Source organism: Ammospiza caudacuta, chromosome 4 (genome assembly GCF_027887145.1).
Source record: "Ammospiza caudacuta isolate bAmmCau1 chromosome 4, bAmmCau1.pri, whole genome shotgun sequence".
NCBI classification, from domain to species: domain Eukaryota; kingdom Metazoa; phylum Chordata; class Aves; order Passeriformes; family Passerellidae; genus Ammospiza; species Ammospiza caudacuta.
In genome coordinates, this window is record NC_080596.1 from 48,796,804 (window position 1) to 48,808,699 (window position 11,896).

Below are 11,896 nucleotides of genomic sequence, written 5' to 3' on the forward strand. Positions count from 1 at the left end.
TTCACCTTGCTGTGTGAATTGGTGCTGTGCACTGGGTAAAAAAATCAGAAAAACAAGATGAACATTGGATCCCATAAGATATCTATGTATATATTTACATAATATTGTTATATAATAATTTTAGTAGTTGTTTTAGCCTCTCATTATGCTGTTGATATAAGTCCAAATTTCCTACTGATTTTTCTGGAAGTTCAGTAGTCAATCTGATTAAACAGCTGGATATGTTTATTTTCCCTTGATTTATTTATATATTTAAACAGAAAAATATTAATAAACAAATGAGTACGGTGAAAACAAGTTATACTAATATATAAATATATAATTTAATTTACAGAATGAAAGTCATAATGGAAAATGCAAATAACAACTCTGTTTACAAGTCTGTACTCACTTTTTTATTATTACCATAAAATATGGTAATTGGTTATGTGTTTTTCTGAATATATTTTTGGGAAAATGGGTTAATTAATATGCTGGAGTTTAACTTTTGTCTCTTCCCTAGAACTTACAATTAGAAAGTTTCAAAATGTCTCATTATAGCCCCTGACTTGATTTGTCATTGGTTTGTCATTCACGCGCACATTTTTCAACTTATAATATGACAAAGTCTTAAGGAATCTTTATTTTTCCTATATTTTAATAAATTTTTTACTATTTTTTCCTTTCTCCTCTAGAGTGATGTTAATTTATGGAGTTATGTCAATATAAAAGTCCAGGTAATGTGCCTGGATGCTATATTTAATGAAAGTAGGAATCAGTAGTGATTAAAGCATTAAAATGGGTTCTTGTTGACTGTCAGTATGATTGAATAAGACGTAATCAACTGTTGTAGTGTGTTCATTAAGTTCATTTAATTCCTCCCCCATTTTATGTATCTGCTCCCCCCCCTTTTGTGTAAAATGGTTCTGCCCTCCTCAGTTTTCCCGCCACAGCCCTGCCAGTTCTATTGTCAATCTGTTAGGTTATATAATTCCTCCTCCCCTTTTTCCCTTATATGTATGCTTTTTCTCCTCCCTGGGCCAAGTCAATCCCCCCCCCACTCCACCTAGTATTCCAGAAGCTTCTCCTCTTTGGGGGTTGTGGTTGGCTGTGGTCCCGGGGCCCCTCCCATGCCTGGTACCTATTGGGCTCTCCACTGTGTCATTTGTGTTAAGTTCATCCCCTTTTCTCCCCCCATTGGTCTTCTGTAAACCCCTCCCGGGTCCACCCCTTCCCTTTATAACCCCTAAGCACGCTTTGTTCTTGGTCATTCGCTGGGACATGGTGGGCTTTCCAATAAACCAAGTTTAGCCCCCCGGCGAGTGTCCAGCTCCTTCCTTCTCGTCGTTAGCAGTGATCCAGTCCGCAGCCAGCACAGCCCGAGGCCTTGCGATGCCGAGGGGCGCTGGCAGACCATGCAGCGAGGTGTGGGCCTTAACCTCAGCTAGCCGGACTCTGACCTTCTCTGCTATAGAAGGCCAAATACACGTCGCTGCAATCAACCCCATTTTTTTTTTACTCTTTCTATAACTTTTAGTATTGAATGAATTTAATCTCCACTGGAAAGGGAGCAATGGAAAAAGGAATTTTATTTGGAGAATAAATACATTTTTTTAACACTGAGACATGATTTAGTTCTAAACACAGGCAATGTTGAAAAAATGGCAGATTTAATGAGAAGGAAATCAAAACCAAAGGGGAAAGTTGTGGGTTTCTTTCACTGCAGAACTAAAGATAATCTGTGACTGAATCCTTAGTAGATTTTATGGTTCCTAGAACAAATAATGCTGACTTTGTATAGGCAAGCTTATAAATATTCAAGTTGGTATATTTACTAGATTGCTCAATCTACTTCTTTTTTTGGTGATTTAACTTTCCTATAGACATTGCTAAATTTAAACAGTGAATTTCCTCTGGAATATTGTTGATCCATGTGCATAACTGGACTTAATAATGATATCTGGCAGCATTCTGGAGGGTTTGCTGTGATAAAAAACCAAAATTTTCTGGGATTTTTTTCTTATATTTTTAAATATCATAATGAGATAGGAGATTAGTGAACAAGATGAAGAAGTGTTACATTAAAATTAGCTATATAGGTCCATGAGAGCTTTCTTCTAGTTGTAGACTTGCCTTGTACTTATATGTGCATTATTTTCAATATCGTTCAATACTCACTTGGGCATACTACTGCTGACATCAAAGTGATTTCCCTCCTGGTACAATTGGGAATCCACCTGACAAGGCTTTACCAAGAGGTACCCACTTGAAATGGAAGTACAGGATCCACCAGAACCTCAATACACATGCATGATGCCTATGAATGGCAAGTGACAATTTATAATAAGTGTCACATCTGGTTAAGACATGAAGTGGACTTGTGGTTTTGGAACCAAAAGAGCAGCAAATCAAACCATGATCCCTCACTCTACTCTGGTCTTTTGGCAATGCAAAGGCTTTTATCAACAACAGTGTTACAGCTATCACAGATTTTGATGTTCAAAAGGACCCATGGAACCTTTAAAAAAGTCTTCACAAAAGTGTTATGCAAAGAAAAGCAGTCACCCTCCCTTCTAAAATGCAGACTACCTGGATAATGCACTGTATCTGGGTGCTAAAGATGAAAACCAGAACAAGTACAAAGAGTGAGATGTTTTTGCAGGCAAGCTTCTTCTTAAAATGGAGATGTACAGGAATATCCACAATATAAATCAACTGGTGTAGACATCACCATGTCATATGACATCAAATATAGGAACTGTGCAGAGGAAGCAGTTATGAAGATTTACTTTTTTCCTACCTAATGTACTATACAAAAATTTGACATTAGTAGTGTTTATTGACAGAGAAAAGGGACCAAAAAAAAAAAACCAAAATCCTGTGACTGAACTTCAGGAGCTGAAAGTCTGCATACTTTAGGCTTCATTGAAGCAATGTACTGAGTTGCCATGAATGTGTTTCACTGAACAACTTTGACAACAACTGATATGACAAAAAGCTCATACAGTGATGCTTCTTGTATGCCTATCTGTTATCTACCTCTCATTTTTATGAACTAAACTGATTTACAGTGTTCAAGCTTCTAAATCTTACGAAAGGAATGGATATGAGAAGAACCATGCTGACAGCACTTCTTCTTAGTAGATTACAAAAAGGGTGAATGGAGTACAGTATTGCTTAGTAAAATGATACCTCTTTCATATTGGGTTAATTAGCTATTTTTGTGATACAAATAAATTATCTTCAAGAAGACTTTAATGAGTTTCAAGTTTTCAATATGAAAATATTTTTGATTTCTGTCACTTTTGTATACAGAAACCAGTTGAAGGAGTTACAGACTTGAAAATATGTCTTTGGTATTGTTCAGGTTTTTGGGAACTATTCAGCCAAATTTTAATGAATAAAAAATGCATAACTTGCAATTAAACCCTACTCTGATGTTGTGTTGCACCATAAAAGATGCAATTTAAAGACCAAAAAAGTCTCATTAGAAGGCTGTAGAAAGGCAAATCTTCCAAACTTTGGTAGTTCTCTACATATGTGAAAACAATTCATTGTTACAACTCATATTTTTTCACTTTCAAATAGGATTGTAGAGGAAATTTGGACAGAATGGGGTGTAATAATCACATCTTCAGGAAAAAATATTGGTCAGCACTTTGAAAAGACACCAAGAAAGGCGGAAATGAAAAGGAAAGACTATGTCAGAGTCTGTCTTGTCATTATTGGAACTTGTGCAGCTAATCAGACCCCGGGACTGCATATACAGAGGAGCAGAACTAACCCTTACACATCATCTTGTTTCCTGACACACAGGTATAATTTTTGCTTTATCTGAACCAAGTAATATGTACCTGTGTCTGCTGTCTGTGTTAAGGTCTCTGAATAAGGATGCTTGTCACAACAAAGGGAATGAGGTGGCTTTCAACTGGACGTGAGAAATATATGGTCTCTAGGTTCCTTTTAAAAGAATTTTACTAGTTCTGGTTTTACAAGCAGGATGGGGTAAGAAATGTTTTGCTGGAGCACAAAGAGGTCAGGAAAAGTTATTTCATTGCCTTGGAATCTGAGAAAATACTGAAAACCAGATAACATGAGGAATATTCACTATTTATATGGCACTATCATCTGAAGTCATAAATGTGAATGAACACTCAATATCTTCAATTGCAGATAGACATTCATAAACAGTGAAGTGTATCCTTGGTATTTTATAATAAATACTGTCATCAAACCAACTAGCAAAATTAAGTCTCTGGAAGAGAGTGTATGACTGCAATTGTATGACTCCATGTCAGACTATGTGTCATCTTTTGTAGGAAGTGTTTCTTTTAAAAATTGCTAAGCACTTCACACACATCATTGGATTTACCTTCTGACTGGTGAGACAGACAAGCACCAATCTAATTTGCAGATTTGGAAGTGGAGAAGCTAAGTGCCTCCCAATGTCATACAATAAGTCTTGTTAACAGTGTAAAGAATAGAGGCCGCAACTTCTGACTTACTTTCCCCATTCTTTAAATTTCAAATGGTTAACTTTCTTTCATCTTCTCACCTGTTTGCAAACAGCTAAAGGAAAGGAGAATTATATGACTGGAATTGTTGTAGCAGCCCATACTAACAGGTGCTGGAATAGTCTGTGTGTATTCATGTTTAGTGAACAGACTGGATTTCAGCTGCCAGATGTAAAATCGTGTAATATGAAACCCTTTCCATTGACCTCTATTGCCTTATGCAGTCTATGTCTGATATTAGAGTAACTAAGTCTTGAGTGGATGAACTGCAAGTATGAAATATGTAGAATCATAGAATCCTAGAATAATTTGAGCTGGAAGGAAACTTTCAAGGTCCTTTCACCCAAGCTGCCTGGAATGAGGAGTGTAATCTTTAACTACATTAGACTCCATTCCGCCTGACTTTGAATGTTTCTGGGGAGGCATTTGTTAACCTCTCTGGACAATTATTCTGTTGCTTCACCACCCTCACTTACAAAAAAAAAAACAAACCTCCTTATATCTAGTCTGAATCTACCTCAATTAGTTTAAAACCATTACCCCATGTCTTACTGCAACAGGCCCTAGAGAATATTTGCCCTCCTTAGGCATTAGAAGGCTGCAATAAGGACTTGAAGCCTTTTTTTCTCCAGGCTAAACAACTCCAACTCTTTCAGCCTGTCTTCATAGGAAAGGTGTTCTAGCCCTGTAATCATCTTTGTGGCCCTTCTTGGGGCTTGCTCCAACACATCCTTGGACATGTCTTTGCTGGGCTGAGAAATCCAGAGCTGTCTTGCCTTCCCAGTTTTAGCCCCTTTAGTTACACTGAACACTCATCTGCTCTTGCCCTCTCTGATTTAACTTTGGAGTAAATTGCATAGTAGCATGTTTAGGTAATGACTGTGCAAAAAAGAAGCAATATAGTTCCTAAAACAGCAATATAGTTCCTAAAACTTCATACAAGAAATATATATGGTAAAGCATCTGCTCCTAAAGTCAAAACTTGTTCCAAGAGGGTATAGCAACCAAATTAACACCAGCCAAAACCTTACATCTCTGGCTCAAGGTTAGACGAGAAGAGTGAATAGCCCAACAACATGCTGGGTTATTTTGGTTTGAAATTGTGGAAAGGAAAAAAATTTCATTATCATGAAATTGTCCTTAATAATCTTGATTATTAATAACCTTTTCTAGCTACTCAGGAAACAGAAGTGGGAAAATAATGAAGATGAGTAAATGGAGTTCAAGTGTTAAGGTTACAATGAAACATACAGTTAATTTATCTAGTTTTAGGGTTAATTGTAAGGTTTCAGTACAGCTCTGAAGCTAATGGGCCAAATTATTTTTTAATGTGAGTAGAAAAAAGTTTGAAAGAATATGAAACACAGTTTCCTTAACGTCTCCTTGAGACTGGAAGGTAACTCCAAATATATTACATAGAAAAATATTGTGCATAAGTGATATACAAGGACGAAAAAAAACCACTTACCTGGGAAAACTGAATTTCTTCTACCCTTAGGCTATAAATTCAGCAATATCCCAAACTGCCAATTGTCTTTTTACATCCTCTTGTCCCCAAAGTTCAATCTTAGAGCTTAGATAGTATTTTATTATGTACTGTATTATTGACTGAGTGGCGAATGTATTCTTAGCATTGTACAAACAAGTAAGAGGACACTGAGCTTACCCCAAGGACCTTGCAATGTAGGTCAGACACAAGCAAACCAGCTTAGGAACATTAAAAACTGACTGACAGCACATACCCAGAGTGGTGAGAAACTGCTGAAAGCTTTACAGAGGTTAAAATTAAAGTGTTTTTGAAAGGGGTGGTGGTGGAAATACATTAAGGAGTGATTTGAGGGAGATTGATGAACTAGATAATATAAAACAGATAGTAGGTACCAGGTCTGCAGAGACCTGATCCACTTTACAGTAGCTGAATCTATAAAGTGCCACAAATTCCAGGCATGGGGGATCAAGACAAGAGGGTGATAATGCAAAAGCTTTTGAAGGGACAGTGTCAGAGAAACAGAAAGGAAGTTTTTGCTGTAGATAAAGTAGCAAAAGAATAATGATGAGGCAATTTTAAAGAAGTAGGATAATTAGTAAGGGCATTTTAGGAGCCTTTAAAAGCTCTTAAATATGGCTGCAATACCAAATATCACCTCTTGGCTCTCAGTTTTCTCTCTGCAAACATGCAATCTAACAAATGGAGATGAAAGAGAAAAAATGGCTTGCATTTTGATGGAAAAAAAATCCTTTCAGCAATGTTTTATCTGTCTGGTCTCTTTAGGCACAATGAAATTAAATGGAGTATTAAGGTTCATCCTGCCATGCAATTTTTAAATCTTTTTTTCAAGGCTATATTAGTTCAACACTGTTCTAAACCCACTTACTAATAATTTATTATTAACAGTGTGACTTCTGTTACCCAAACCTTTTCAGAAATTCCTCTTTTCCCTGCCAAAAAAGATCTTTGCTGACTTTTACCTAAATAGCATTCTTTTTTCGGGATGTTTTAATTTGATCAGATAAATTTCTTATTCTCATTTAATTTTGCAGCACTTGAAATTCACCATTAGCAAAAGATTAGATAGCAAAGAATAACACATAAGTACTGGCAGGTAGTATTAATATACTACACATATAGAAATACAGTTTGTTTAAAGAAATGAGATTAACCCCTGCAGAAAATGGGCATACATCCACATGCAAACCAACAGCTCAAGCAAAATTCAGGCCTAAGCAAAATAAAAATTAAGTGGAGAAAGTGCAGCTGTTTTGTAGCCACATTTTAAGAGAGAGTACAATTTCCTAACATGGGGGAATGGGTGACAGATTTACGCCACTAACTCAATACGAAGTTACATACTCACCTCTTGAAAATCCCAGATGAATGATCCACCAAAATCAAGTGCCATGGCAGGCATGTTTCCTGAGGGAGTGTGGCTATGAGTCACATGTGATGGTGACCCTCTTGGTGGTGATTACCCTCCAGCCCTGATACACCACACTGCATTGTTGTCCTCATGCTGAACACTCTATTATCCTTTTCCTTCTTTCATAAAGTGCTGATATTCTTAATATGGCAGAAAATAATAAATTAATAGATATGTCTGCTTTATGTTTCAGAGTACAAAATACAATACTAAGGAGGTTAATAACAGTCTGAGTGAGATTATAAAAAGCACTTTACTCGTCAGGTATGCTGGAGTATAGACAGTGTTGGGTGATAGGGTGCCTTGGATCATCCATATTTGATATGGAGTCATTATGACACTGATGGGAAACACTACATCAAACTCAGGTTTTTTACTCTCTTCATTGCTGGCAAAAGAGCAAAGAAAATTCCCCCTGCCACTGTTGATTGGTGGATTGCTCCTTTTTCCCTCTTGTAACACAAAACTGGTGAGGTAGCTGTCGCCCCGGCCTGTGTCAGCACTCTGCAATGCAGTGGGCAGAGGTTTTGTGAGGCAGCTGCTGCTTTGCCAATGCTGCAGATTTTGGATTTACTTCACACCAGCTGTTGCCTCTCCTTCCTCAACCAAAATCAGTGGAAGCAGAAAAGAGGCTTGAACACAACTTTAATAACTGATGGTGCCTGCCGCTGCATTGTCATTACAGGTTGGAGAGAAAGAAAAGTTCTTGGTCTAAGAGAGACACAAGCAGCAGATTTAGTAGAACCCCAGAGGCAGTGCTGAATCTTTCCCTCTTACTATGATAGGGATTGTAAAGTTAAGTGAGATGCTGGAATTAGATCTGTAAGGCTTTATATTCCCCTTAGCTCTTTGACATGTGAAAAGCTCTCAGAACATCCTGTCCTCTGCCCTAATTATAGACTAATAGAGATAAGACCTGCTTTAAAATTGTTTGTTTGCAATAAAAGTCTGAATGTTTTGCAGTCTTCCTGAACCAGTAAGTGTAAGCTGTGACATCCAACTCCTTTCCATATGATCTCCTTCCCCCTACACTCACTTTAATTTTGCTTCAGGTATGGTTCATATTAAATCTCTATTAATAGTGCTAAGAGGTCTATCAGCCACTTAGTAAGAGGTAAGAGGTCTATCAGCCACTTAGATAAGAGGCCACTGAGGATTTTCCATACAACTGGAGCTGTTACAAAAACATACTCTATGTGAGCTTTGACTGGAGCACTTCTAATTCTCATTGAGTGGACTCCAAAATGGCAAAAAAGGCCTGGAATCTCCTTCAAAATGAGTAGAGATGGACCACAGGACAGATCTGGCTAACTATATATTTATATAAATAAATATAAATATATGAAATTCAAATACATGGGAAACTGACTCACACATCATCCAAATACTGTCTTGAACACCCAAGAAAACACAAAAAGAAAACCAAGTATCAAAGATCAACATTCTGCTTTCACTTATGTAAGTGAACCTTGGCTGTCTTTTCTCAAGCACTGTGGGAAGAGAAGCAGCTGAAATTCAGCATTTTTCAATTCCTTTAACTTTTCTAATTTCTTAAATCATTTGCTGATACACTCAGTCTCCTAAGGAGAAAAAGCACATGAAACAAGAATTTGGTTTGGTAAATTTTTAGGACCTTCTTCACTTTTTCTGTCTGATTTCTTATTCTAATTACCTACTGACTATTTGCTGGGGTTGTTTGGTTTTTTTGCTGTCATTACTGTAATAGGGAAGACAGTGATGAGGCCAATTCATCAGCCAAATAAAAACTTTTGATATCAATTTAAGCCATTAAAAGCTGTTCTCGAATGTGAACTTCTTTAGTAATAGCAAAATAGAAACATGTATAAAAAAGAAAAAATAGCAAACACTGGTGATGGTACCAAACAGAAATGATGGGTGGAGACTGATGGGAACGGGCAGATATGTCAGAAAAATGTTTTCTGAAATGACAAATTTGTGGCTTGGTTGAGAAGATGGGGTACAAAGAGAATGAAAGTAAAGACTAAAAAAGGTGTATTAAAAGGACTAAGGAGAAATTGGGATATCAAGAGACTAAAAAACTTGATGAGAATGGGAGAAGTGGGAAAAAAAATTGTAATATTTGGGAGAAGACTGCAGAGATATTTTTGTTTGTGATATCCAGCAGGAAGCAAAGAGCAGTGCTAGGAACTGACTAGACCAATAAACAAAAAATATCCAAAACCTTGTTCAGAAACAGGTTTAAGATTTTTACACATAAAGCAATCATTTTGGGAAATAGCTAACCATATTTATGGAAATCATATCACAACACACCAATTGCCAGGAATTCTGGAAAGCTCTAGGTCTCACACACACAGCAGGAAACTCTAAACTGAACTTCTTTGATATGATGTTTAATGTAAAGGTGTAAAAAACTGTGCCCAGTTAAAATAAATTAGTTTGAATAATTAATTTATTCTTTCTCCTATCTTTTATGAGTTCTGCCTTCTATTTTTCCTCATCAGTTTATTCAGGTTTAAGTAGAAAACGAAACCTCATTAAAAGCACCTTCAAAAATATACCTCACATTGTCCCTCCCATGATCAAACTGTATAGGATTACTTCTGTAGGGCAATGCTAGCAGAGTCCTTAAGAAAGTTTAGAAGTCACTCAAATGGTGCAAAAGACATTTCCACCCCTTTTCTACAGGGTTAGAGAATGACTTCAGAGTTTGACAATCTTATTTCAGAGACTATCAGACTGTATGTAAGTGGGTGTTAGTGAAAATATAGTTTCTGTGAATGCTAACAGACAGTAAAGAATTGAGTGTATGTGATTTCCCAAAACAGAGCTTTTGTGCTCTTAATTTGAAGCCTGCCTCTTCCTAGTTGCAACTTATATGGGCTAGTTTTAAATATTGAAAGTGCCTGGGCTAAGCAGAATTGGCATATCCAGTTTCTTCCATTTGATACAGAGTCATGAGGCGGGATGGATTAGGAGCCTGAATGTGCATGCTGTTCCTGCACATTTGCTGCTTAGAGAACACTGGGAAAACTGGCTGGGGGCTGGGGGGTGGTTCTTCTGGATAGAGGAGCTGGCGCCAAAAGAAGAGTTCCCAAAAAGAAGCAGCCTTTGAAAGACAGGCTGGAGGAAAGATCTCAGGAGTGGGTGTAGATGCTGAAGATGAGGTAGATGCATGAAGCTGAATGTCAGAGGATACCCCAGGACCTTGGCTGGTGATGCCCAGGACAGGTAACTCTGAGAGCTGTCCAAGCTCAGACAATTCAAGAGTTCATTCCTCACACATATTCCCTTCTAGACTCTTCACCATCCTTGTTATCTTCCTTTGGATGCTCTCTAAAAGCTTTATATCTTATATTGTGGTGTGCAAAACTGCACACAGGACTTCAGGCTACACCAGCACAGAAAAGTTGTATTGCAGTAAAGCAAAAAAAGAATATAAGGCTATAAGTAAATACTGTGAGGAAAAGCCTTACAGAAAATATTTTGATTCAAAATAGTGCGATAGTTCAATAGAAGTTAGATTTGGACTGTATTAACTATAATTACAGACAAGATAAAAAAACCACAAAACATTAAGCTTTTAGAACACTTGGGTGTCACCCTAGTTTTTTAAGATTTTCTAAGCCTTCTGATGTTGACATTTTTGTAGTGAACTTTCTTACACACTTTCTGTAAATAACTCAATGTTTTGCATTCCTTTATGGAGGAGGAGAGAGTTGATGGACTGTTGGTTTGACCAGTGTCATTGGAGAGGTGGCACTGTCACCCTCCAATCCACTGCCACTTTTGGAAAACTATAAATGAGTCAGAAAATAAACTTCCCTTTTTTCTTCACCTTGAGAACAGCAGTGTGAGCTTGTGTTCTTTTGTGTCTTACAGCGACACTTGGGTAGAATGTTTGCCAATGAAATATCTAAAAAACTGACAGCAGATATGTATGACAAAAGTCAACTTGATGATAATGTGTCCAAATTGAACTTGATAATGCTAAGGAAAAATTTCCCTCCATGACCAAATCTGTTCAAAGCTGATATGCAAGCAAGAAATGTAGTTAGGCATCAATGACTATATTTGTGATCCTTTAGATTGCAACCTGACTTTGGAATGGAATTTGTTATTTAAGTGTTTTATTTTACTCTTGCAGAACACCATAAATGCTATGGAGTAACTAGGAGCAATGATGCTTTTTGAACCATGCTGGAAAGAAAATGGAAATGGATGTTTAACAGGAAGGATGCAGAAATAACATCTCAAAAGAAAAAAAACAGAACTGATGCATGAAAATATAAGGAAAAAGTGGAAAATTTACAATTCAACAAAATGGGAATGCATATCATCCCAACAGCCTTCCCTAATATGTAAGTCAGCCTGCCATAGTATAATATCCCACAAAGTTATCCTGCCTCATATTGGAGGTCTTTTTTAATAAAAGCACAGAATGAAATGACCACTGACATGAGAATAAATTGACCAGGGATTCTATGTGTATCCATCTCTGTA